Source organism: Cervus canadensis, chromosome 21 (assembly GCF_019320065.1).
Source record: "Cervus canadensis isolate Bull #8, Minnesota chromosome 21, ASM1932006v1, whole genome shotgun sequence".
NCBI lineage: Eukaryota > Metazoa > Chordata > Mammalia > Artiodactyla > Cervidae > Cervus > Cervus canadensis.
The window spans coordinates 2,440,765-2,462,560 of NC_057406.1; the positions used below are offsets into that span (position 1 = coordinate 2,440,765).

The 21,796-nt window shown below is 53.8% G+C and overlaps 1 long non-coding RNA gene and 1 other non-coding gene across 2 annotated transcripts; both read right to left on the reverse strand.

Moving 5' to 3' along the window:
• Positions 1-473: 473 nt before the first annotated feature.
• LOC122424079 lies at positions 474-21,190 on the reverse strand. The gene is made up of 3 exons (XR_006264290.1): positions 20,988-21,190; positions 1,428-1,598; positions 474-649 (listed from the first exon to the last, which is right to left on the reverse strand). It is a non-coding gene; the product is annotated as an uncharacterized LOC122424079 (long non-coding RNA).
• TRNAC-ACA lies at positions 13,023-13,094 on the reverse strand. Its single transcript has one exon. It is a non-coding gene; the product is annotated as a tRNA-Cys (tRNA).
• Positions 21,191-21,796: the final 606 nt, after the last annotated feature.

A 21,796-nucleotide genomic window follows, 5' to 3' on the forward strand; every position in this document is an offset into this window, starting at 1 on the left:
CTCCGAAGCCGCAGCGTGGTGGTGTTAGAGGATGGGGGCCTTTGGGAGGTGATCAGGGTTGGATGAGGTCGCGAGAGGGTGGGGTCCCCTGATGGAATTAGTGTCCTTACAAGAAGAGGAAGAGACACTGAAGAGGTCTTCCTCTCTCTCCCCTAGGCGAGGATATAGTGAGAAGGTGGCCATCGGCACCCAGGAAGCCAGCTCTCCTCAGGAGACGAATCTAGCAGCACCTCAGTCTTGGACTCGCAGCTTCCTGAAGTGTGAGAAGCACATGTCTGCCCTGTAAGCCCCTCTCAGGCCGGGGTATGTTCTTACAGCAGCGGGAGCTGATAAACACAACTGTGAGATGCTTTTATCCAACTCCAAGGAACAACAAGAACAACAGAAAACAATGACTGGACCAAATCAGATTTATTTTTCTCACCTAATGAGATGGGTTTGGGTAGACTCTGAGAGCTGGTGATGGACAGGGAGGCCTGGCATGCTGTGGTTCATGGGGTGGCAAAGAGTCGGACACGACTGAGCGACTGAACTGAACTGAATGAGATGTTCACAGACGGGTGGAGGCTGGCACTGGTTCAGCATTTCCAAAGTGTCAGACTTTTCCCTCCAGGCCTCAAGGTGGTGACTGCCGCTCCAGCCATCACACCTATAATCCAGTAGGAAAAAAAGAGAAAAGTGATGGGACTAAGACAATTCCTAGAATCTCTCATGGCATCTGTTTACCTTTCATTGACCAAATGTGTCACAAGATCACCCTTAACTGCAAAGGGAAACTGGAAGTATAATTATTCTAGATGACACATTGCTGCCCCAACACCAAAGTTATTTTAGTAAGAAAGAACAGGAAATGGCAAATAACAGCTTCTCGCACAACTAGTGGAACATATTCAATTAGATTCTAAATATAATTCATTGGTAAAGAGAAAATATATATATATACATATACACATATTCTCCTTGCTAGGGTTGATTATATAGTCTTAAGTATCTGTTTCTAAATGATAAATTCTAGAGCTTTCTGGAACTTTTTAATGAGAAGTTCCTTGAGAAAACTAATTCTGCATTTCCCTCCTAGGCCTTTGTATTGAATTGCATGATCGAGTATCCCCGTGTAGGACTTTTCCTCAAAGTATAAATGGTTTATTGACAGAGAGAAACACCCTTAACTTGTCCGGGTTGTAAAATATATGCTTCATTCCAAGGTTGCCAAATGCTGAAGCGCAGTCACGTTTTCCCCAGACAGGAGCACAGAGTTAAGGAGAGGGTCTGATGAGGGATGTGATAAACTCTGTAACCACAGACCCCGTGGGAACAGGTGGTCCCGGCGATGATCTGGACCTTTTACCGGAAACCTCTCTGCCAAAAGACGCACTTTGTGAATCCCCTGTTTACTGAAGCAGTCTCTGCAGCCACTCAGCGCTCACCTGGACGGGCAGGTGGGCTGGGGTGTGCTTAATGAGGACAGGGACATCACGGGGATGAGGGGCAGGACGAGTGTCCCCACGGAGCCGGCAGCTGAACCTGCAGAGGGCTGGTGACTCCAGGGTCACTGGGAAGGCTTGGTCCTGTTGGTCTGTGGGGTCTTGGTGAAGAGGCTGGAGGAGGCAAGGAGAGGCGGGGTGGGGAGTGACGTACGGCCCCACTGGGGCCCAGAGTGTGTCTGGGACCGTGGTCTGTAAAGCTGGGCAGTCGGCAGGCTGGATGGGCCGGAGGTCCCACGGGAAGGGACTGTGGCCATGTCTCTGGGCTCGGTGAGCTCAGCCCAGTGGGAGAGCAGAGACGGGGGTGGAGCGGGACTTGAGGACGACACGGCATGGCCCCGTTGGAGACCTGGAGGTCCTTGACTAGATCAAGAGTGACAGAGAGGCAGGGAGAGCTCCTTGAAGGTAGAATCTGCAAAAATGAAGCCCCTCCAGATGTGGTTCACAAGTTAATAGATGCATCAGAGATGCTTTTCAAAGGCTCCAGCCTTGGCAGCTTCTTAAGGGATAATCCCATCAATTAAAATAGGAACACAGCTGAACGGTGGGATCGGGGAGGAGAGACATCCAGTGGGCAATTTACTGCAGAGTCCTCCAAGTAGGAAGATTGGGGAAAGGGTGTGATTTGAGGGTCCCCAGTGAACAGGGGGTAGTTGAGGCTCCTTGGCAAGGGCGTGGGATGCTTACCAGGGAGAGAGCGGTGAACGAAACGCCCAGGACTCAGCCAGACCCAGGAAGAGTCCACGGGCTGTTGAGGGACTCACAGGTGCCTACCAGAGGAGCGGTCAGGGGGGCCCCCGGCCAGCGGGGCCACCGACCAGGCATCGGGGTCCTGCTCCCCTCTCCCTAAACCGCCTGGGCCTCCCCTCCGTCGTTTCTGTTGAGCAGAGATTCCGGAGCTGTCATTTTCATAAACAACTTCCAGTTAACATCAAAAACACAAAAATGCACAAAGTCTACTTTCAATTTTTGGAAAAAGGATCCTCTTCAGAGTGCAAGCTTTGCTGGAAAAAAACATGACTTACAATTGACAAGTATCATTCGAGATGCTGAAAGCTTGGGCTCAATTAAAGGCAGGGGGGAAGTCCTGAGTGTCCACCCTTCCGGACGGTGCTCGAGAGGGCCCAGGAGGAGCAGAGGCCTGCAGCCTGCCCCTGGCCCCCGAGCCCACAGCCCCACGCACCCACCCTGGTTTCGCCACCCCTGCTGCCTGACCACAACCAGCCTTCTCTCTCAAGCTGATGCATGTCAATAGCGGGGCTCATGGAGCCTCGGAGCCTAGAAGTTCCTGTCCTTAAGTGGTGGCAGGTCTATGGGCAGCTGGGTGGGCTCCGTGCTGGGCCCTGGATCCCCTCCCCACCTGCTGCAGTTCAGCTGTTAAATGGAAAACGGGTGTGAGCCCAGTGATTAAGGGAAGGATGCCCAGGGCTGTCAAGGTACAGAGCAAGGACTTGACCCTGCTCAGGACGCAGGGTGGCCTCTCAGGGGGATTCGTGGAGACGCCAATCTTGAAAATGAAGCAGGTGTGTCCCATCTCCAAGCTGGTCCTCAATACCAAAGCCCTGATGGAATTGGAAGAGGGGTCCTGGCAAATCAAACAGAAACCGAAGCAGAGACTGACCCCATGCCTCCTCCAAGACCCAGTCTGGGCATCGTGTCTCCAGGAAGCCCCAGTGGGGACCCCAGGCTGGGTGGACCCCACCTCCTCAGGATGCTCACAGCGCCCCCACCCGCAGTCTGGGTTAGCACCCACTTCCGTCTTGACAAGGTTTAGCAGACCACAGTTCTGTGTTAGAAGTCAGAGACAAAGGGTTTCAATGGCTTCAACCCTTTATGAAGGTATGACTGGCGTTCATATTTTATGTGCATGACCCATGGAATCTGGAGATAAGTGTGCACCCTGAAGCCATCACCACTATCTATGCTGTAAGCATAGTTATCACCTCCCAGATTTTCCTCCTGCCCTATTTATTATGTTCATGTGTGTGTGAGAGACAGAGAGAGAGAAACACTTAACATAAGATCTGCATTCTTAGCAAAATTTTAAGTTAACGAAACAGCATATTCACTACACATACCAGGTTCTGTAGTCCATCCCCAATTCCCGGAACTCACTCATCTTGCACAACCGAAATTTCTCTTTTACCAACACCTTCCGATTCCCCTCCCCCCAACCCCTACCCTCGCTCAGCCCCCACCCCCCAGCATTCTGCACTCTGCCTCCGTGAATCTGACTGCTTTAGATTGCACACATAAGTGAGATCTCGCAGTGTCTATTTCACCCAGCATCGGGTCCTCCTCCAGGTTCATCCATGTTGTGAAAACTGGCAGGACTTCCTTCTTTCTTAAGAGTAAGTAACGTTCTTCTGCATGTGTCTATCACCTCTTCTTGGTCCACGAGTCCCTCTTTGGGCATTTAGGTCACTTCCCTGTCCTGGCAATGGACATGGTGGTACAGATTTCTCTTCGAGATCCAGGCTTCAATTATTGATGGTGAATGACCATCTTGTCATGGGCTTCCCTGGTGGCTCAGAGGTTAAAGCGTCTGCCCACAATGAGGGAGACCTGGGTTCGATCCCTGGGTCGGGAAGACCCCTTGGAGAAGGAAATGACAACCCACTCCAGTATTCTTGCCTGGAGAATCCCATGGACGGAGGAGCCTGGTGGGCTACAGTCCACAGGGTCGCAATGAGTCAGACACGACTAAGCGACTTCACTTCACACTAGTAAATATCTTATGACTTTAAAGAAACGCAAAGCCTTTGGGAATGAGGCCGGCAGATACGCCGTGCTCCCCAACAGGAGACAGAGCACAAGGAAGGGGCAGGCCTCACACTCGGGTTTCCCTTCACAGCCATGGCCTCTGGAGGCAGGCCCCGCCTCTGTGTCTCCGAGCCTTGGTGCCTGGAGGGTACCCAGTGCCCTGCAGGAGCTCATCACGCATTTGGTCACCGGTCAGTGGGTGCCTGGGGCTTCCTAGGCGACTCAAGTGGTAAAGAGTCCACCTGCCAATACAGGAGACGCGGGAGACTCAGGTTCAATCCCTGGATTGGGAAGACCCCCTGGAGGAGGAACCAGCAGCCCAGTCCAGTATTCTTGCCTGGGAAATCCCATGGACAGAGGAGCCTGGCAGGCTATAGTCCATGGGGTCACAGAGAGTCAGGGACAGCTGGATGACTGAGCGGACCCCAGCTCCTCTGCCTGGCAAGAAGGGTGGGCATGTCTGTGGGTGCAGAGTGCAGAATGGAGGTGGTCTGGGAGTCCCCTCGGCCCTGCTGGGGGTGGTCGTGAAAGCCCCTGCTCTGGGGGAGCAGGAGAAAGTGGACCAGCTCGTGGGATGGGGAGGCAGGCTCAGCCTTGTGGTCAAACGTCCTTCTCTGCGCCAGCCTGGAAGACAAACGACCCTCCCAGCCTCCAATGCCGTTTGCAGGAGGCATGTCGGCAGCAGGAAGTTAAAATAGACCGGTTACAGGCAGGGGGTTCTGAGCCATCTTATGCCCCAAGGCTAGCACTAGTGTGAGTCTGGGAGATTCATGCTTACATCAGCCCGTCAATCACAACATAACCATGGGAACAAGGCGGGCAGCAAACCCCGTGGGACCAACAGCCGTTAGTCTCAGGGAGGAAAGGGGCCTCCTGCCTGTCTGCTCTCACGCCCGGTTCACCTGCAGGCCTAGCCGCCTGCTAGGTCTCCAGCACAGAGGACCTGGGCCTCAAGGTTCGGAGAAACTATTCACGTGAGCTAATTAGGGGTGACAGCACCTTCCACCTGATACTCACAGAGCACAGGGCCGTTTCCAGGGGGCGCCGGGGCAGTGTGGACACGGGGATTGTCCCCAGTGTCCTCCGGGGGTGGGATCTCGGTGTCCTGGGGCAGATTGTCGGGTCCCAGCACCTGGCAGTCATCCTGCCACATCGTACTCGGGGGTGAGGTCACATCCCTGGGCTCAGCCCCTCTACGATGGCCCCGAGGGCAGCGCCTGGTGGGACCAGCCCAGCTTCTCCAGGTCATCAGGCTGTGAGTCATCAGGGCTGTGAGAGGTCCTGAGGCCTCCAGCAGATGTGATGGGGGAGAGGATGGCAGGCCTTGGACCCCATCTATCACCTGCCAACAGGGACCCCTAACTCGGGGGTCAAGAGAGCCACTCCAACCCCCCAGGCTCTGCCCACCCAGTCGTGGGCTCCGGCCTGGAAACAAAACCCCTGGGTCCCAGGATGGTAAGCAAATGGTGTTTGCATCTTCCCCTAATTTTTCAAATCATGTCTATTTTTTCATTATAAAGATAATGCATTTTCAGGATAAAAAACAGAAATGCACAAAAATTCCAAATGAGAGCTCACGTCTCTCCCAGCACCGGCTCCGGCCCCATGGGGGACCAGGGAGCCCTGGGGAATCCGCCTGGGCGTCTCCGCCCCAGTGCTCCTAACACAGGGCCCGTCCTGGGCGCTCTGGAGAGCTGACCACGATGGCGGTCTCTACCCACTGCTCCAGGAGCAGCTCCCCAGGCGTGACCCTCAGGATATCTCCAGATGTTGCAGAATGTTCCCTGGAGAAACGGGCACCCCCAGTTGAGAGTGACTGACTGGCCTAAGCAGAGATCAGATTAGGAAAGTCTCCAACTTTGAGCGTGGGGACCAGGAGGCGTCTTGAGGGACAGGTGCCAGAACTTTTTTGGAGGCTGAGATTAGACACTTTCAGGAACATCCGCCAGGATAGAGGTCACAGGTCAGAGTGCCCAGTGTTCAGAGGCCCCCTGGGGTGAAGGAGCTGCCTCTGTGTGACTGTGCCCACCCCCACCCAGACACCCCAGGATCCAGGCCTCCTTTAGAACCCAGCGGACAGAGGGGAGGCCTCTGCCAGAACAAGAGAGGTGACCTGGAGCTGACGTGGCCCAGACCCCCTGGGATGAGCTGTTGTGAGATGGCCAAGGGCCCCCGGAGGGCAGGTGACCATGGAGGGCCTGGCCAAGCAGGTGCATAGGGACCCCAGTGAGGGCCTCCCAGGGCAAGCTCCCACAGCCCCGCACCTGCTCCAGAGGCCGGAGCCCAGGACCCCTGCCCTGGTGCTGGCCTCCAGCCTGGACGAGGATGTCAGCAGAGGAGGGAGAGTGAAGCTGACCCACAGATGCAAGCAAAGAGGAGAGCGGCACCCCTGGCCCCGCCCCCAGGCCCTAAGAGCTGCTCCTTGATCCTGGACTTGGACCCTTCCACACCACCCGCTCCTGAGCGGACAGCCACTTTCCACCCCCAACAACCAACCAGGCCTGGCCTGAGAGGGTCTTCTCCAAGGGGAGGGGCCGGCCATCAGGGATGCAGGCCGGGTTCCACTCCCCCCACTCCCCACTGCTGCCCCCACCAATGCAAGTGGATGCAGAGTTGAAGGAAAGCGACCAGGACAGGTTTCAGGGGCAGATGGCCCGAACGGTTTGGGTCCTGCCATTCCGCAGGCTGATACCATGTGAAGACACACCAACTACCAGGGCTTAATCAGCAAATTAATGAGAAGTCAGCATCTAGTGACACTGGGAGGAAGGAAGGGCAGCCTCTGGAGCCGGCAGAGCTGGCCCTGGTCCTGCAGGGTTCCCTCTAAGCTGTGTGACCTTGGGAGAGCCCAAGGTCAGAGGGAGGACAGGTCAGAGGGGAACAGCACCTACGATCCCGGCAAGGAGGACATGAGAGGACGCGAGCCACGCGGGCAAGGTACCCGAGCGCAGCAAGAACGACAGACATCAGCGTCTTCACAGCATCATTCGTATCGACCTGCAGTGGTCAAAGGAGCCCCAAACAGAAGGCGGTGCCGGGAACCCACGTCGCCCCCCCCCCGCCCCCTGGTTCTGTTGGCATCATAGCCAGGCTGGCTGTTGGGGGGGGGTCAGTGCATTTGACGTCAGCATTTAATTTCTGGAAATCACGGCACCGACTTGAAGTAAATGAATATTCTAGGGTTTGACAGCGTTTGCAAAGAACAGGACAGCAGAGGTCCCCTGGGAGGATGTTGATGGTTTTCTTGCGGAAGAGCCTCCTCCCACCGGAGCCTGGGTTGGTCAGACGATCCAGACGGATGGCCCAGAGACAGACACCATCCCCGGGGAGCCAGAGCCTGGGGTGGAGGGGGGACACGCTGTGCTCACCATCTCCAACGCCCCTTCAATGCCAGCGACAGTTCACGTAGGGCCAGGTGGCATTACTGACCCGTCACTGCTGCCCTGCGAGGCGCTGGACTCGTGTCTCAGGTTGCTGTAACAAGCCGCACAGACGTGTTGCCCAAACAACAGAAATGCGTGTTCTCGTAACTTTGGAGGCTGGAGACCAACGGGTCAGCAGAGTTGGCCCCATCGAGGCCTTTCTCTTGGACTTGCAGACAGCCGTCTTCTCCTTGTCCTCGCGTGGTCGTGTGTCTGGGTCCCAATCTCCTCTGCTTATAAGGCCACCAGTCCCACTGCACTGGGGAACACCCTAAAGACCTCATTTTAACATAGGCCTTTCTCCAAACATAGTCACATCTGAGGTCCTTGGGGTTAGGGCTCCAACAGGGGAATTTGGGGGTTGACACAGTTTGCACCATAACCAGTGGTTTATGATCCCGAATTCACTGGTGAGGACACAGCGCCTTCAAGCGCTAAGGTCCAAGACCCCCTCTCTAGTTAACCTTCGTCTGTCTGGGTCTCCTTGGCTGAAAAACCCATTCACCCTGTGAACACTTGTGGAGACCCTGTGCTGGAGGGGACGTGGGCATCCCAGCTCTGGAGCTCATGTCCTCGAGGACACAGTGTTTCCCTTGGCTGGACAGCGGAGTCTGCCTGCATGAGGCCATTGTATGGACTGACCTGGGTGCAGGCCACACTGAGCCTGCCCTCATAAGGCAGATCTAGTGCAGAAATGGACTCAGCACAGCAGCGCCAGTTTCTCGAATCTGTGGTGTCCACAGGGCGGGGCGGCCTTCACCATCTCTCAGTGATGCCCTCGCAGCCTGAAGCCTGAGCAGGGCTCAGCCCTGGACTTCCAGCCACTCTCGGGGAGCCGTCACCCGAGGTTCTGCCCCTACCCAGGCTGCCCTGCCCCCTGCAAACTCTCCCAGGGTGTGAACGCTACAATCAGGAAGGGGCGAGGGTTGGAGAGACGGTTGGGGGGTGACTGGAGTGGGTCTAAGCAGATGGCCAGGGGTCACTGGAGAGAAGGGAAGTCCTCTGGGCCCAGGCACCCATGTCCAGAGCTGGGGGCTGTGTAGCCCCGCAAGACAGGATGAGAAAGGAGAGTGCGGTGTGTGTGTATGGGGGGAGAGGCTTCAGGAAGCCCCGCCCAGTGAGCGCAGAGCCAGCTCCTCCCAGCATCTTTCTCTGGAGCTCAGCCCTCCCGGCTTCATGGTGATACACTTGTCCCCTTCTGTCTCTGTCTTTTAAAATGGGCATTCAATGCCTTATCAACAGATCTTTTAACTTCCAAGGAGATAAACAGTCCAGAGGTCACAACTAAAGCCCTGGATCTGCCTGAGTCTCAGTGACCTCTACCGTCTCACCTCCTCCCCACCCCACTCCTCCGCAGGACGAGCCCCTAAACCCGCCTCCTGCGGTGTCACAGACATCATGACCTCAGAGGTGGCCACAGCATTTTGGTGACGATAAAGCCCTTGGCAAACATGAACTGTTATTGCTATATTCCTTCCCTTGGTGCAGAGAAGACGCTTGTAGGAACTGTATGAAACGTTGAAGCAAATTAAGTTTTCGTCTGTCCCTTGATACGGGACCAAGTATAATTGAATTTCTGAACTTCCACCAGCTGTTTTGAGTGGTAGGAATATCTAGGGTCCTTTTGAGTCCCTTTTTTATTTTGGAAACATTTGAACCATAGTTCTTTCAGTTTACAGAGGAATCCTCAGGATAAAACCTCACAGGCATTATGTTGACTGGCTTCAATGATGAGTCCTGAGGGTTACCCTGGGACATTCAGCCCTGGAGTGCAGGGTTTTCTGGAGAGTCACCTGCAGGGCAAGACGTGGGGCTGACCTGAGAAACACCTGCACTGGGGACAGAAGACCTCGGGCTCCTGTGACTGCCCACGTCAGAGTCCCACAGGGCTGTCTGCTCACCTGCTGAGATCCAAGAGGGCAGGAGACCTGGTTTCACAGACTTTGGAACATTCCAGATCCTGGCATGGATGGTCAAGGATGGAGTGGGGGGTGGGCTTCAAGCCAGGAGTGTTCTCAGGAAAGCTTGGAGCTGCGGGGCTGCCCTCCCCACCCTCAACTGCCTCCCTGTGGGAACGGTGATCAGGCTCTGCTTCGGGGACCCTCAAAGCCACATTTACAATCTGCCCAAGAGACAGTCCTGGTGGCTCAGAAGGTAAAGACTCCGCCTGCACCACAGGAGACCCAGGTTGAATCCCTGGGTCAGGAAGACTCCATGGAAAAGGGAATGGCTTCCCGCTCCAGTATACCTGCCTGGGAATTCCTATGGACAGAGGAGCCTGGTGGACCACAGTCCATGGGGTCACGAAGAGTCAGGCAGGACTGAGAGACTAATACTTCACTTTTTTCGAGAGAAACAAAATAACCAAGAACTTGGGGCTTGAAGAAGGTGGGGCTTGAAGAAGGTGGGTCCGGGTCGTGGCCTGCCCCAGTGGGGTCTGTGTGGAGTGTTCCACCTACAGAGCTAGAGGCAGTCGCCCCTGAGGCAGGCTGCCCGCACGACAGTCTCCTTCCTTCCTTTCTTTTACAGTCTGATTAGAACTTGAGCAGAAGGACTCGGAGAAAAACTTGGGGGGAGAAGCAGGCCCAGCGAGCCCTGCCATGGTGTAATTTAAAGCGGTTTTGCCGACGGAGCAAAACAGTCAGAGGAGACCAGCTGAGGGTGGGTGGTTGAGAAGTATTTTTTTTTTTTTTAATCACTTGGGCAAACGGATTGTGCCCCCTCAATGTGACTTATGTGAGGTTCGATATTCCCCCACGGCCATTCTTCATTCGTGAATGGGAGGAGAGGGTTGGCGGGAGCTTAGAGATCTCACTGAGCGTTTTCACTATCGATTTTTCGGGACTGGTTGATGAATGGGGCCATTTGGCACCAGGATCCTAGGGAATCGGAGGGGATCTCAGGTCTGGTGTTGATACGGGAGCTGAAATGTGTATTCCTGGCAGGGAGGTGGGGAAGACGAGTCCAAATACATCTTGTCTTCTGTACAGATAAACCTCAGTCCCAGGAGGGTGCCTCGCTTTACAACCAACACATAACTCACGGTAACATTTTAGAGAGGTTTTACGGTGGCATATTAGAAAACATGTTTGGGGGCTCTCCCTGGAGGCCCACTGGTTAAGACTTCGCCTTCCGGTGCAGGGAGGTGGGTTTGATCCCTGGGCAGGGAGCTCAGATCCCACATGCTTCATGGCCAAAAAACCAAAACATAAAACAGAAGCAATACTGTAAAAAATTTGATAAAGACTTTAATAAAAATGCTCATTTTATATATATAGTCCGTCTAGTAAAAGCTATGATTTCTCCATAGTCATGTATTGATGTGAGAGTTGGACCATAAAGAAGGCTGAATGTTAGAGAATAGATTCTTTTGGACTGTGGTGCTGGAGAAGACTCTTGAGAGCTCCCTGGACTGCAAGGAGATCAAACCAGTCCATCCTAAAGGAAATCAGTCCTGAATATTTATTAGAAGGAGCTGATGCTGAAGCTGAAGCTCCAATACTTGGGCCATCTGATGCAAAGAGCCGACTCGTTAGAAAAGCCCCTGATGCTGGGAAAGACTGAACGCCGGAGGAGAAGGGGACGACAGAGGATGAGATAATTGGATGGCATCACTGACTCAATGGATATGAGTTTGAGTAAACTCTGGGAGATGGTGAAGGACAGGGAAGCCTGGCGTGCTTGTGACCCATGGGGTCACAAAGAGTCAGACACAACTGAGCAACTGAGCAACAACAATACATACATGTGTGTGTGTGTGTGTGTGTGTGTGTGTGCATATTTGGTCTTTGTCCTGGGTTCCAGACAGAGCTTCTTAAACCCTTGGGGTGTCTTGAGGGATAGGGGCATCTTTTGTTTTCATAAGAAGCCCCTCTGTATCACCCCTGAGTTGCTGCTAGCAGGGTGACTCAGGTGGGGTCCCCTCGATAGTATGAAGATGGCGCTGGTTAACAGGTAGATCCCGTGATTAAGGGTTGGAACTTTGAGCCCCACCCACCAACCTCCAGGATGGGGAGGAGGCTGGAGACAGACTACAGAAATTCTTGGACAACGAGACGTGATGAGCTTTGTGGTCAGCGGACGCCCGGAGCTGCTGGGAGGGTGGTCTGCCCATCCCGGGGGGCCTGTGCCCTCCCTGCCCTCTCCCCCACCCCCCCGTCCTGGGCCTCTCTTCCACTCAGCTGTTTGCAAATTGGACCCTTTATCATTAACTAGTAAAAGTGAAGTGTTTTCCTAAGTTCTCTTCGTCATTCTAGCAAATCACTGAACCTGAGAAAGGGGTCAGGGGAGCCCCCAGGTTGCAGTCGGTGGCCGGCAAACCCCTCTGTGGCTGGCCTCTGAAGTGGGGGCCGGTCTGTGGCCCTGAGCCCTTAATCTGTGGGGTCTGCACACTTAGTGTCAGGATTGAACGGAATCAAAGGACAGCCAGCTGGTGCTGGGAAACTGAGAACCGGTTCGTTGTCAGAGAAACCACACACCAAGAATCATGCAAATAAGGACCAATGAGAATGATCCAAACGACAATGATAAACAAAACCCACAATAATGCAGTCAAACGCACACGATGCTGATGCCATCCTGGCTGCTCACCCTGAAGGGTGAGGCACCCCGCTTCCCGGGCGGTCAGAACCCTCTGACTGTGTCCGCTGGGGGTGTCCTACGTCAAGGTCAGTGTTAACACACCGGGAGGCCAAAGGGCCTGAGCACCCTGAGCTCTGAAGGTCGGGTAGAGCCGGGGAGGAAGGCGGGGTGGGCAATGCCCGGCTGCAGTCCGCAGAGAATTTGCAGCGCGGCGGCCTGGCAGGGGCCCAGCCCTCAAGCCAGCATGGGGGGTGGGGCTGCCCCCCAGGGACCCTGGCTGGCTGGTGGAGGGGCCAGGCCCTCTTCTTCGAAGTGGTCTGTGCAACAGAGGAAAGAACTGAGCGTCTATAGTCCCACGTGTCTGTGAAGTGGGAGCCGGGACCCCAAGGAAGCGCCTCGCCTTTGTCCCAGGATTCTAGTCCCAACTGTGCTCCCAGGGGCCTGTCATCCTCGCCAGCCCTGACCCAGCCCACCTGCTAACCCAGCAGCTCTTCCAGCTCCAAGCTCCAAACCTCCCTCGGCCCCCAAAGAGGGGAGGAGAGAGGTGCTGAACCTGCCTTTTTATTTACACAATCCCACCCTTTCCTCTGCGAGGAGCTGCCGAACGTTCTGGGCTCAGGAAATCCTGCAGGTGATCAAGTGAAAGTGAAGTCGCTCAGTCGTGTCCGGCTCTTTGCGACCCCATGGACTGTAGCCCACCAGGCTCCTCCATCCATGGGATTTTCCAGACGACAATACTGGAGTGGGTAGCCATTTCCTTCTCCAGAGGATCTTCCCCACCCAGGGATCGAACCTGGGTCTTCCGCATTGTGGGCAGACGCTTTACCATCTGAGCCACCAGGGAAGCCCAAGCCCTATTCAAACGGAAGTTCCCAGCTGCCCTTGGAACCACAGATGGACGCTTTGTCAGTCATTCTACAGGCACCTCCCAGCCTGTCCTATGCTGGGAGGTAGGGGCCAGGGACAGGGCAGGACGGACCCACCCGTAGCCGCTGCCCTCGGAGAACCCACAATGGACGCTGTGAGACAGGCCGGTGCCTGGAAGTAGAGGGTCCCGGACGGTCTGAAGGGCCCAGGAGCGCAGGTGGGCCTCCCCTGCTGCCCCAGCCCCAGGCCCTGAGGAGCCTTCCAATTACGGGAAGCGGGAACACGGGCCTCTCTCCTGGAACCCCCGGGGCCCCCACACACGGCCCGCCTGGCTGCCACAGACTCTCCGTGAGAACACTTCTCCAGAGTAATAACGTTCTCTGCCAGTCTCAATGAGCAGGTGGCCTTGGGTATTTACAAGAGCTCTGACTGTGTTTAGTCGCTCAGACACAGTCGACTCTGCAATCGTATGGACTGTAGCCCACCAGGCTCCTCTGTCCCTGGGATTCTCCAGGCAAGAACATTGGAGTGGGTTGCCATTTCCTACTCCAGGGGATCTTCTCCACCCAGGGATATAACCCAGGTCTCCTGCATTGCAGGCAGGTTCTTTATCATCTGAGCCACTGAGGGTAGACTCAGGAAAGAGGTCTTCCAAGGGGGTTTGTGGTTTTGTTGCTATAAAGCATCACTGATTGCTTAACTGTTTCTTTCTTCTCCTACTTGAAGCATCGTCATCATAATACACCACCCAAGAAAAATACACGCATGTACACATGTATACAGACATGTACATACATGTACACACACATACACCACATACGTGTATGCACCACACACACTCACATCAAAAGCAACCACCTTTCCAATGACCAGTCATCAAAATTGCCCAATATGTAAAAAGTGCCTGCAACATGGAGAGAAAAAGTGGTATCTGGGATTCCTGGCTCTTTATGGATTCAGAGCCCAGTGGCCTGAGGCATTGACGAACCTCAGGCTTAGCTTTCAGCCCAAAGTTTCATTTCCAAACTCAGATCTGGAGAAACGAAAGTGGCCCCAAGTGGCTTATCCTTGCAGGAAACAGGAGAAATGATTCAATTGCAAAAAAACATAAACTGAGAAGACACACACCATAACGCATGCTGGGAATTAAATAAAAGACAAGTAGGCAGAAGAAAGCCAGGGAATAAAAATATTTCACACTCATATTCACACATGACGTCAAAGTAGGTCCTGGCGAGCAGAGGGAGAGTGGGTGGACGGCCAGCTCGGGATGACAGCTTCCGGGAACGGGGTCAGGACAGGAGGCTGTCACCGGGGTCGCAGATGGGGAAGCCGGGAAACGGGTTAGCCTGATCCACTTAAAGACACATGGAAGCCGCACGCAGCACACATTGAAGCCAGACATCTCAGTCCTTCACGATGGGGGAAATAGTCCATCATTCATTAAAAGCACTATCGAAAAGCCTTGTATTCAGAAAAATTGCTGCTGTGTTTTGGAAAAATAAGCTACGCTTGACCAGCCACTCTCAAACTTATAAAATGTTAAACACACACACACACAACACGTCGCGTGGCCAAAATCCAGCACCACCCCCATATCGTCCATCACCACGTGGGCGAAGCTGTCCAGGAGCTTCAACGAATTGACAGTCCCAACTGTCACTTCCCGCCTGGTCGCCGCCTCTGCAGAATGGCAGCTCCTAAAGCACCGGGAACTCCCATCAGAAGAACAACGCCTCCCAGACGCTCACGAGAGAAGCCCCGAAGCACAGCCTCCCGTCAGGATCACCCCTAATGAGATTGCCATGTGCTTCACCGTCCCCTGGCTGAAGGAGGGCTAGGCTTGGAGAAGACCTCCCACCACCCTCCTGAGTGTCAGCAAACCCGTCACACCTTCTCCCCCGGGATGTCCTTTGGGATGGAGGGCAGTGGGAGCCTTTGTTGTGGTCCCGAAGCATTAGAGGGCTTCCCAGGTGGTTCAGATGGTAAACAATCCGCCTGCAATGCAGGAGACATAGGTTTGATCCCTTGATGGGGAAGATCCCCTGGAGAAGGGAATGGCCACCCACTCCAGTATTCTTGCCTGGAGAATCGCATGCACAGAGGAGCCTGGTGAGCTACAGTCCACGGGGTCACAGAGCGTCAGACACGACTGAGCAACTAAACAACAAGAAAGCACGTGAGAATGTCGGAGCAGAGCAAGTGAGAGGAATAAATTCACAGCTCATTAACGGTTTCATCAAACGATTTCCACGATCAGGGGTGTAGGGCCATCCGAGGCACAGCAGCTGCACAGGCTGGCGTGAAGGTTGGTGAGCCGTTTGGGCAGGCCTCGCGAGGGCAGGGTGAAGAATGTCCTGCAGTCCATAGAAGCAGCTATTTCTCATAAAACAACAGGGGAAACGAACCGGAGCCAGAATAGGGACACAGGCTTCTCATCACGTCTGACTCCATCCTGCAGGTGGCACGTGGCAGCCACAGGTGGGGACTGGACTGAGCCTGGGCTTCTGAGAGGCTGAACGCCAGCCCTTCTGTCTGGAGGCACCAGAGGTGGGGGTCTGCGGCAGGAGGAAGCCGCCTGGAGCCGTCCCCTGTGTGCTGTGCATTGAGGCCTGGCTCGGGGGGCACACTGGAGGTGCTGGTCCAGGAAGGGGGAGTCCCTGTGTGCCCCCCGCCCCAGCTCTCAGCGGGAGCCAGTGGCTACGAGGCTTTGTTGAGTGTGACATCTTACATGGTGGGTTCAGGGCAGCAGGTCTTGCCTGCCTCCTCCAGGAAGTCTTCCAGGGCCTGATGCAAACAGGGGCCAGAGCCAGGAGGGTCTGACCCGAAATGCACTGGACCTTCCACCCAGGCTTTCTGGAAGCTTCTCCCTCTGACCCAGCTTCCCGCCTCGCCCATTTTCAGGAAGCTGGCAGACAGCTTCACACAGGAGCAAGCGGCACCTCATGGTGAGTGAGCTGATTTCCTGATGTGGTTTCTGTCACGTTGCTTCTTTTATTATGTGCTTTTGACGGAAGGCGTCAGCCCCATAGATGTTATTGATGGCTCCTTGTATTTGCATTAAAAATATCCACGAGCTGGAAAATGTCACCTCTCTTGGCCCAAGCTTGCCGGTCCCTGCCACAGTGTGGCATCTCAAAGCAACAGAAAACGAGATTCGGCTCCATTGGACCCCAGATCCCAAGTGAGCACCGAGGGGTCCCCAGGGAGGGAAGACATCCCACGAGAGGTTAAGTCGCTCAGAGCCCTAGGACACGGACCCCAGCCTGGAGCTGCAGAAGCTCCTAGAATATATACGCCATTCCTGGGCCTGGTGAGGGCCCAGAGCTGAGGGACCTCACACAGGAACAGTCGAGGGCATCAGGAGTGCGGGAGAATTCAGGCCGTGTGGGGGCTGCTGAGCTGCCTCTGCCTGGGACGGGTCACCATGACCCCTGAGAACAGAACACAGCCTGCCGTGGCCACCACGAAACAACGGACGGATTCAAAATTGGGAGAGGAACGCTCCAAGGCTGTATGTTGTCACCCTGCTCACTTAACTTCTATGCAGAGTACATTATGCGAAATGCTGAGCTGGAGGAAGATCAAGCAGGAATCAAGATTTCTGGAAGAAATATCAACAACCTCAGATATGCAGATGATACCACTCTAATGGCAGAAAGCGAAGAGGAACAAAAGAGCCTCTTGATGAGAGTGAAAGAGGAGAGTGAAATACTGCTGCTGCTGCTAAGTCGCCTCAGTCGTGTCCAACTCTGCGACCCCACAGACGGCAGCCCACCAGGCTCCCCCGTCCCTGGGATTCTCCAGGCAAGAACACTGGAGTGGGTTGCCATTTCCTTCTCCAATGCATGAAAGTGAAAAGTGAAAGTGAAGTCGCTCAGTCATGTCTGACTCTTAGCGACCCCATGGACCACAGCCTACCAGGCTCCTCCATCCATGGGATTTTCCAGGCAAGAGTACTGGAGTGGGTTGCCTTCTCCAGGAGAATGAAATAGCTGACTTAAAACTCAACATTCAAAAAGCTATCATGGCATCTGGTCCCATCAATTTGGAGCAAATAGAAAGTGGAAGAGGTGACAGATTTTATTTTCTTGGGCTTTAAAATCACTGCAGACAGTGACTGTAGCCATAAAGGTATAAGACACTTGCTCCTTGGAAGGAAAGCTATGACAAACCTAGACAGCATATTAAAAAGCAGAGACATCACTTTGCTGACAAAAGTCCAAATAGTCAAAGCTATGATTTTTCCAGTAGTCATGTACGGATGTGAGAGTTGGACCATAAAGAAAGCTGAGGGTCAAAAAATTGATGCTTTTTAATTGTGGTGCTAGAGAAGACTCTTGAGAGTCCCTTGGATGGCAATGAGATCAAAGCAGTCAATCCTAAAGGAAATCAACTCTGAATCGTCATTGAAAGGACTGTTGCTAAAGCTGAAGCTCCAATACTTTGGGACCTGATGTGAACAGCCAACCCATTGGAAAAGACTCTGATGCTGGGAAAGATTGAAGGCAGGAGGAGAAGGGGGTGACAGAGGATGAGATGGCTAGATAGCATCACTGACTCAATGGACATGAGTCTGAGCAAGCTCTGGGAGTTGGTGATGGATAGGGAAGCCTGGCGTGCTGCAGTCCATGGTGTCACAAAGAGCCAGACACAACTGAGCAACTAAACACTGACAGCCAAGGGCCAACCTCACGGGCGTTGTGGAAGCTGAGCCGGTGCAACTCAGCTGTGGCTCCTTTTCAGAGCAGGGCTGGACCCCGAGACAGAGGAGATGGAACTGGGACCCACAGCTTTTTCCCTCCAGGAACCCGCCTGCTGCGGGCAGCTGGAGCGCAGTGGGGAAGGCCGTCGTCTCCAGACAGAATCCCGGGGCCAGCACTGAGATGGGGCCTCACTTGTGGGCCTTTAGGACCCAAACCGGGCTCAGCGGTCAAGAAATAGTAACCCTGGGGACCAGACAGCCTGCCCTTCAACCCTGCTGACCAGGCAGCCGGAAGGGCCACCAAGAGCCTCCCGGAGCCCTGGCCACCTGCTCACCCTGCTCAGTGCAAACCACCCCTCGCCAGCAGACCCTTGTTCCTGCATCCCCGTCCCCGTCTCCTGTGTCTCCTTCCCCCTTCTGTCTTGCGCCTTCATCCCCTCTACCGTGCATTCATCCTTTCCCTTTATAGACACTTTGCCCCAAGATCTTGGACAAGCTCCCTCGTGTCTCCCCTCTGGGCAGCACTGTGGTTGAAGGGTGAATGTGGATACCAGGCAGAGCAGGCGGGGCTCGGGGCTCTGCTACTGACCATCTGAGTGTCCTGGGGCAAATCTGTGAACCTCTAGGGGCCTCCATTTTCTTGCCTGAAAAAGAGGATGATGGTGTTGCTTATACTTAGAGGTTTGTTGTGAGAATTACTAGGGTCGCGGATGAGAGTGCCCAGAACAGCACATGGCATGTGGCAACCACATGTAAGGTCTTGCTTTCAGGGCTACGTTCATCTTACCCATCGGCTACATGTCCCGAGATCATCATGGGTTCTCCTGGCTGTCTGCCCCGCCACAACCAGCCCTAAGCCCAGCACTGCACAGCCTCTGCCCCACCCCCAGGGCCCCGCTCCCCTGAAGGACGTGGCAGGCTTGACCTTTGTCTTCTTGGAGTCACTGTTGACCAGTCAGCCTCCTGGCAGAGTGGACAGCTGGGGTCCATCCTGCATCCTTCTCCCTCCTGTCACACCACCCCGATGTCCCCTGGGGGACCCCCCTCAGTTCTGAGCCCTTATGGTTCATGGGCTGCCCTCCCTTCCTGGTGCCGAGGTGCGCATGTGGCAGGGTGACCGCATGCTGGAAGCCTGGCCACCCAGCAGACATCCAGACCCAGCCCTTGCGACTAGCTCTGCGTGGACGCCTCCCTCAGCAGTCAATCCGAAGGAAAGCTGGGGCCCCGGCTGGAGCTGTGGAGAAAAGGGTCCCCTGGGTCCTCAGATTGACAGAAGAATAATTGCAGCCTCGGGGGAGGGTGGAGGCATGGAGGTACCCTTGGGGGGAAAGCTTGCCTGGAAATGAGCTGAGATGAGAAGAAATAAATTACCAATGGCATTTTTAATACACTTTGTTTGGGAATAAATTTAGGTTTACAGAAAAGCTGCACAGATGTAATAAAGGATCCCTGCGTGCCCCTCCCCGTTTCCCCGGGTTGGTGTCTAATGATATGGCTCTCACCGCTGATACCAATATTGGCTATTGGATGTCACCTGTTTCTCCACGTACGAGCTTGCTGCCCCAGGATCCGTCCAGGAGGCCACGCTGTGCTGAGTCACACCTCTCCATTCCCCTCGCCCACACAGTTTCACTTTCTTCTGTTTTCTCATGACCTTGACCTTCTTAAGGAGTACTGCCCAGGTGTCCCATGGAATGTGTCCCAGTTAGGATGGACTTGTCTGATGATTTTCTCATGATTAGACTGGGTTTAGGGGCTTTTGGGAAAGCCCAGAGGAGAGTGCCCTTCCCATCACCTGGAGGTACCTGGTGTCCACCTGACGTCACAGGTAATGTCCACCTTCCCCGCATGGCTAAGTGGTGCATCCCACTGTCTCCGCTGTGAAGCTGTGGTTTCTCTTCCACACTCTGTCCTTTGAAAGCAAACCCTAAACTCATCCTCAAGGGAGTTGGGGAGAAAAATTAAGCTTCACTTCTTGAAGACGGAGTGTCTACATATAATCCCGGGAGTTGATGACTTGCTTTGAGGATGTGACACAGCCAAAGCAGAATGAAATTCTACCCCTAGACACTTGAGTTGTGTGAGCTAATGTTTCCTTTCTATTAAAAAATATAATTAGGCCAATTTGAATGGGGTTCTGTCATTTATATCATTATAAGCATACTCAAATTTTGTGACATAACTGTCTTTTAAGTGCTTGTATTTCTTAGGATATAGATTGACTGTTATACCTGAAAGACCCAAATATAAAAGTCTCATAATGAGATCATCATTTTATGTATTTCTCCACTTGTGGCTTCTCACTCAAGCTCTAAAAAGGTTTAGAGTGGCATTCCAACCAGCTGGACTGAGAACATGAGAAATGGAAAGTATTTTTTGAAAGCTAGGAATAATATTTTCCCATTTTCCCCCTATTTTCCAAAGTTGATCTTAAGGGAGCATCTAGTTGCAAGAGTTTGATAAATGGGGTGTCTATTTGGGAGGCCATGTGCCTAACTAAAAAATGCTGCTCTTAGTAAGAATAGCCCCTTCTCTTGTGTAAACATGCGTATTTCCCACAGCATTGCCTGTAGCCCAGAGCTTGGCTCACTCAGCAGCATCATTCCTGGAAAATCACACCTCGCTCATGATTTGAACTATCTCTTTGTTGAGGGTGGTGCCCGGATCTTTATCTCCATCCCTGAAATCTCCTCCAGGTTTAAGGCTCTTCCTGCCAATCCCTGGATAGATTTACTCAAGTGTCCCAACAGCCGTTCAAGCACCACATGTCCAAAACCAAGTTCCCAATATTCCCACAAACATGCTCCCCTCCTCCACCCCCATCTCTGAGGGCCAGCTGCCTACCCTCGTCCAGGACAGGAACCCGCCTCCTCGTTACACTTCATCCCCTCTGCAGGACACAGTCCGGCCGCAAACACCCTGACTAAATTTCTCAGGGTCTCTGGACTCCCCTCCTCACGATCCCAAAAATCAGTACATGCTGTGGTCACTGCTCTTTCTAAAGTGTCCAGCACAGTGGCTGCAGTGGAATGCCAGACTTGCTGGGTTTACCGTGGGTCTGAAGGCTTCTTAAGGACAAGCGTGTGGAGATGGCCAGTCATGTGCTTTCTGGCGGAATTCCCGGTGCCCACACAGAGCCTTTAATAAATTGCTAAATGCACTCACCAACCATGCGTCCACTGCAGACCTCATGACAGCCCTCGTGGGAAACTGACGTCAGCTCCCTCGGCGTCAACCCGGAGTCCACCTCCACACTTCCCTCTGCTCGCCTGGGTCGCGCCCTGTCTGTCTCCCCAGCCTCCCCACTGCTTGTGTCCTGGTGGAAGCCCTGCCCGGAAACCACAAAGTCAGCTCCTTCTGCACCGACAGGAAACCTGCCCTGTCTCCCACTGACCACTGCCCAGCCAATGAAGAAGCCTCGCGAATGTCTCTCTGGAGCTGCCCAGTCCAAAGACCTGGTGTCTGTCTGCTGGCTGCGTCATGCATGAGTGTTGGGAGAGGAGGAACACAGGGAGGTCCATCGGGTCCCGGAGACTCTGCCAGCTGGAAAGATGGCCCCGCAGCTTATCCACTGACAGTCCTACTGGTCACACCTTTTCCCAGCATTAAGTCTCCCATTAGACAGAAGACGGCTCTCCTTTTCATCTAGGATCCTAATCCTCATTATCTTGCATGCAGGTAAATCTGCTTTACACTATAAAAAAAATCAGTTGACATGATTGAAATAAACATCCCTTTACAGATATCAAAGAAAAGTATAGGTAACCCTTCAGTAAATGGTCACAAAATGATGTCCATCCATGTTTGCTAAATGATTAGCCTCAGTTTTGTAAACCACAAAAAAATCACAGTTTTGGGGGACTTCCCTGGTAGTCCAGTGGTGAAAACTCTGTGTTCCCACTGCAGGGGACATAGGTTCCACCCCTGGTTAGGGAACTAGGATCCCACATGCCACGTGACCTAAAAAAATTATT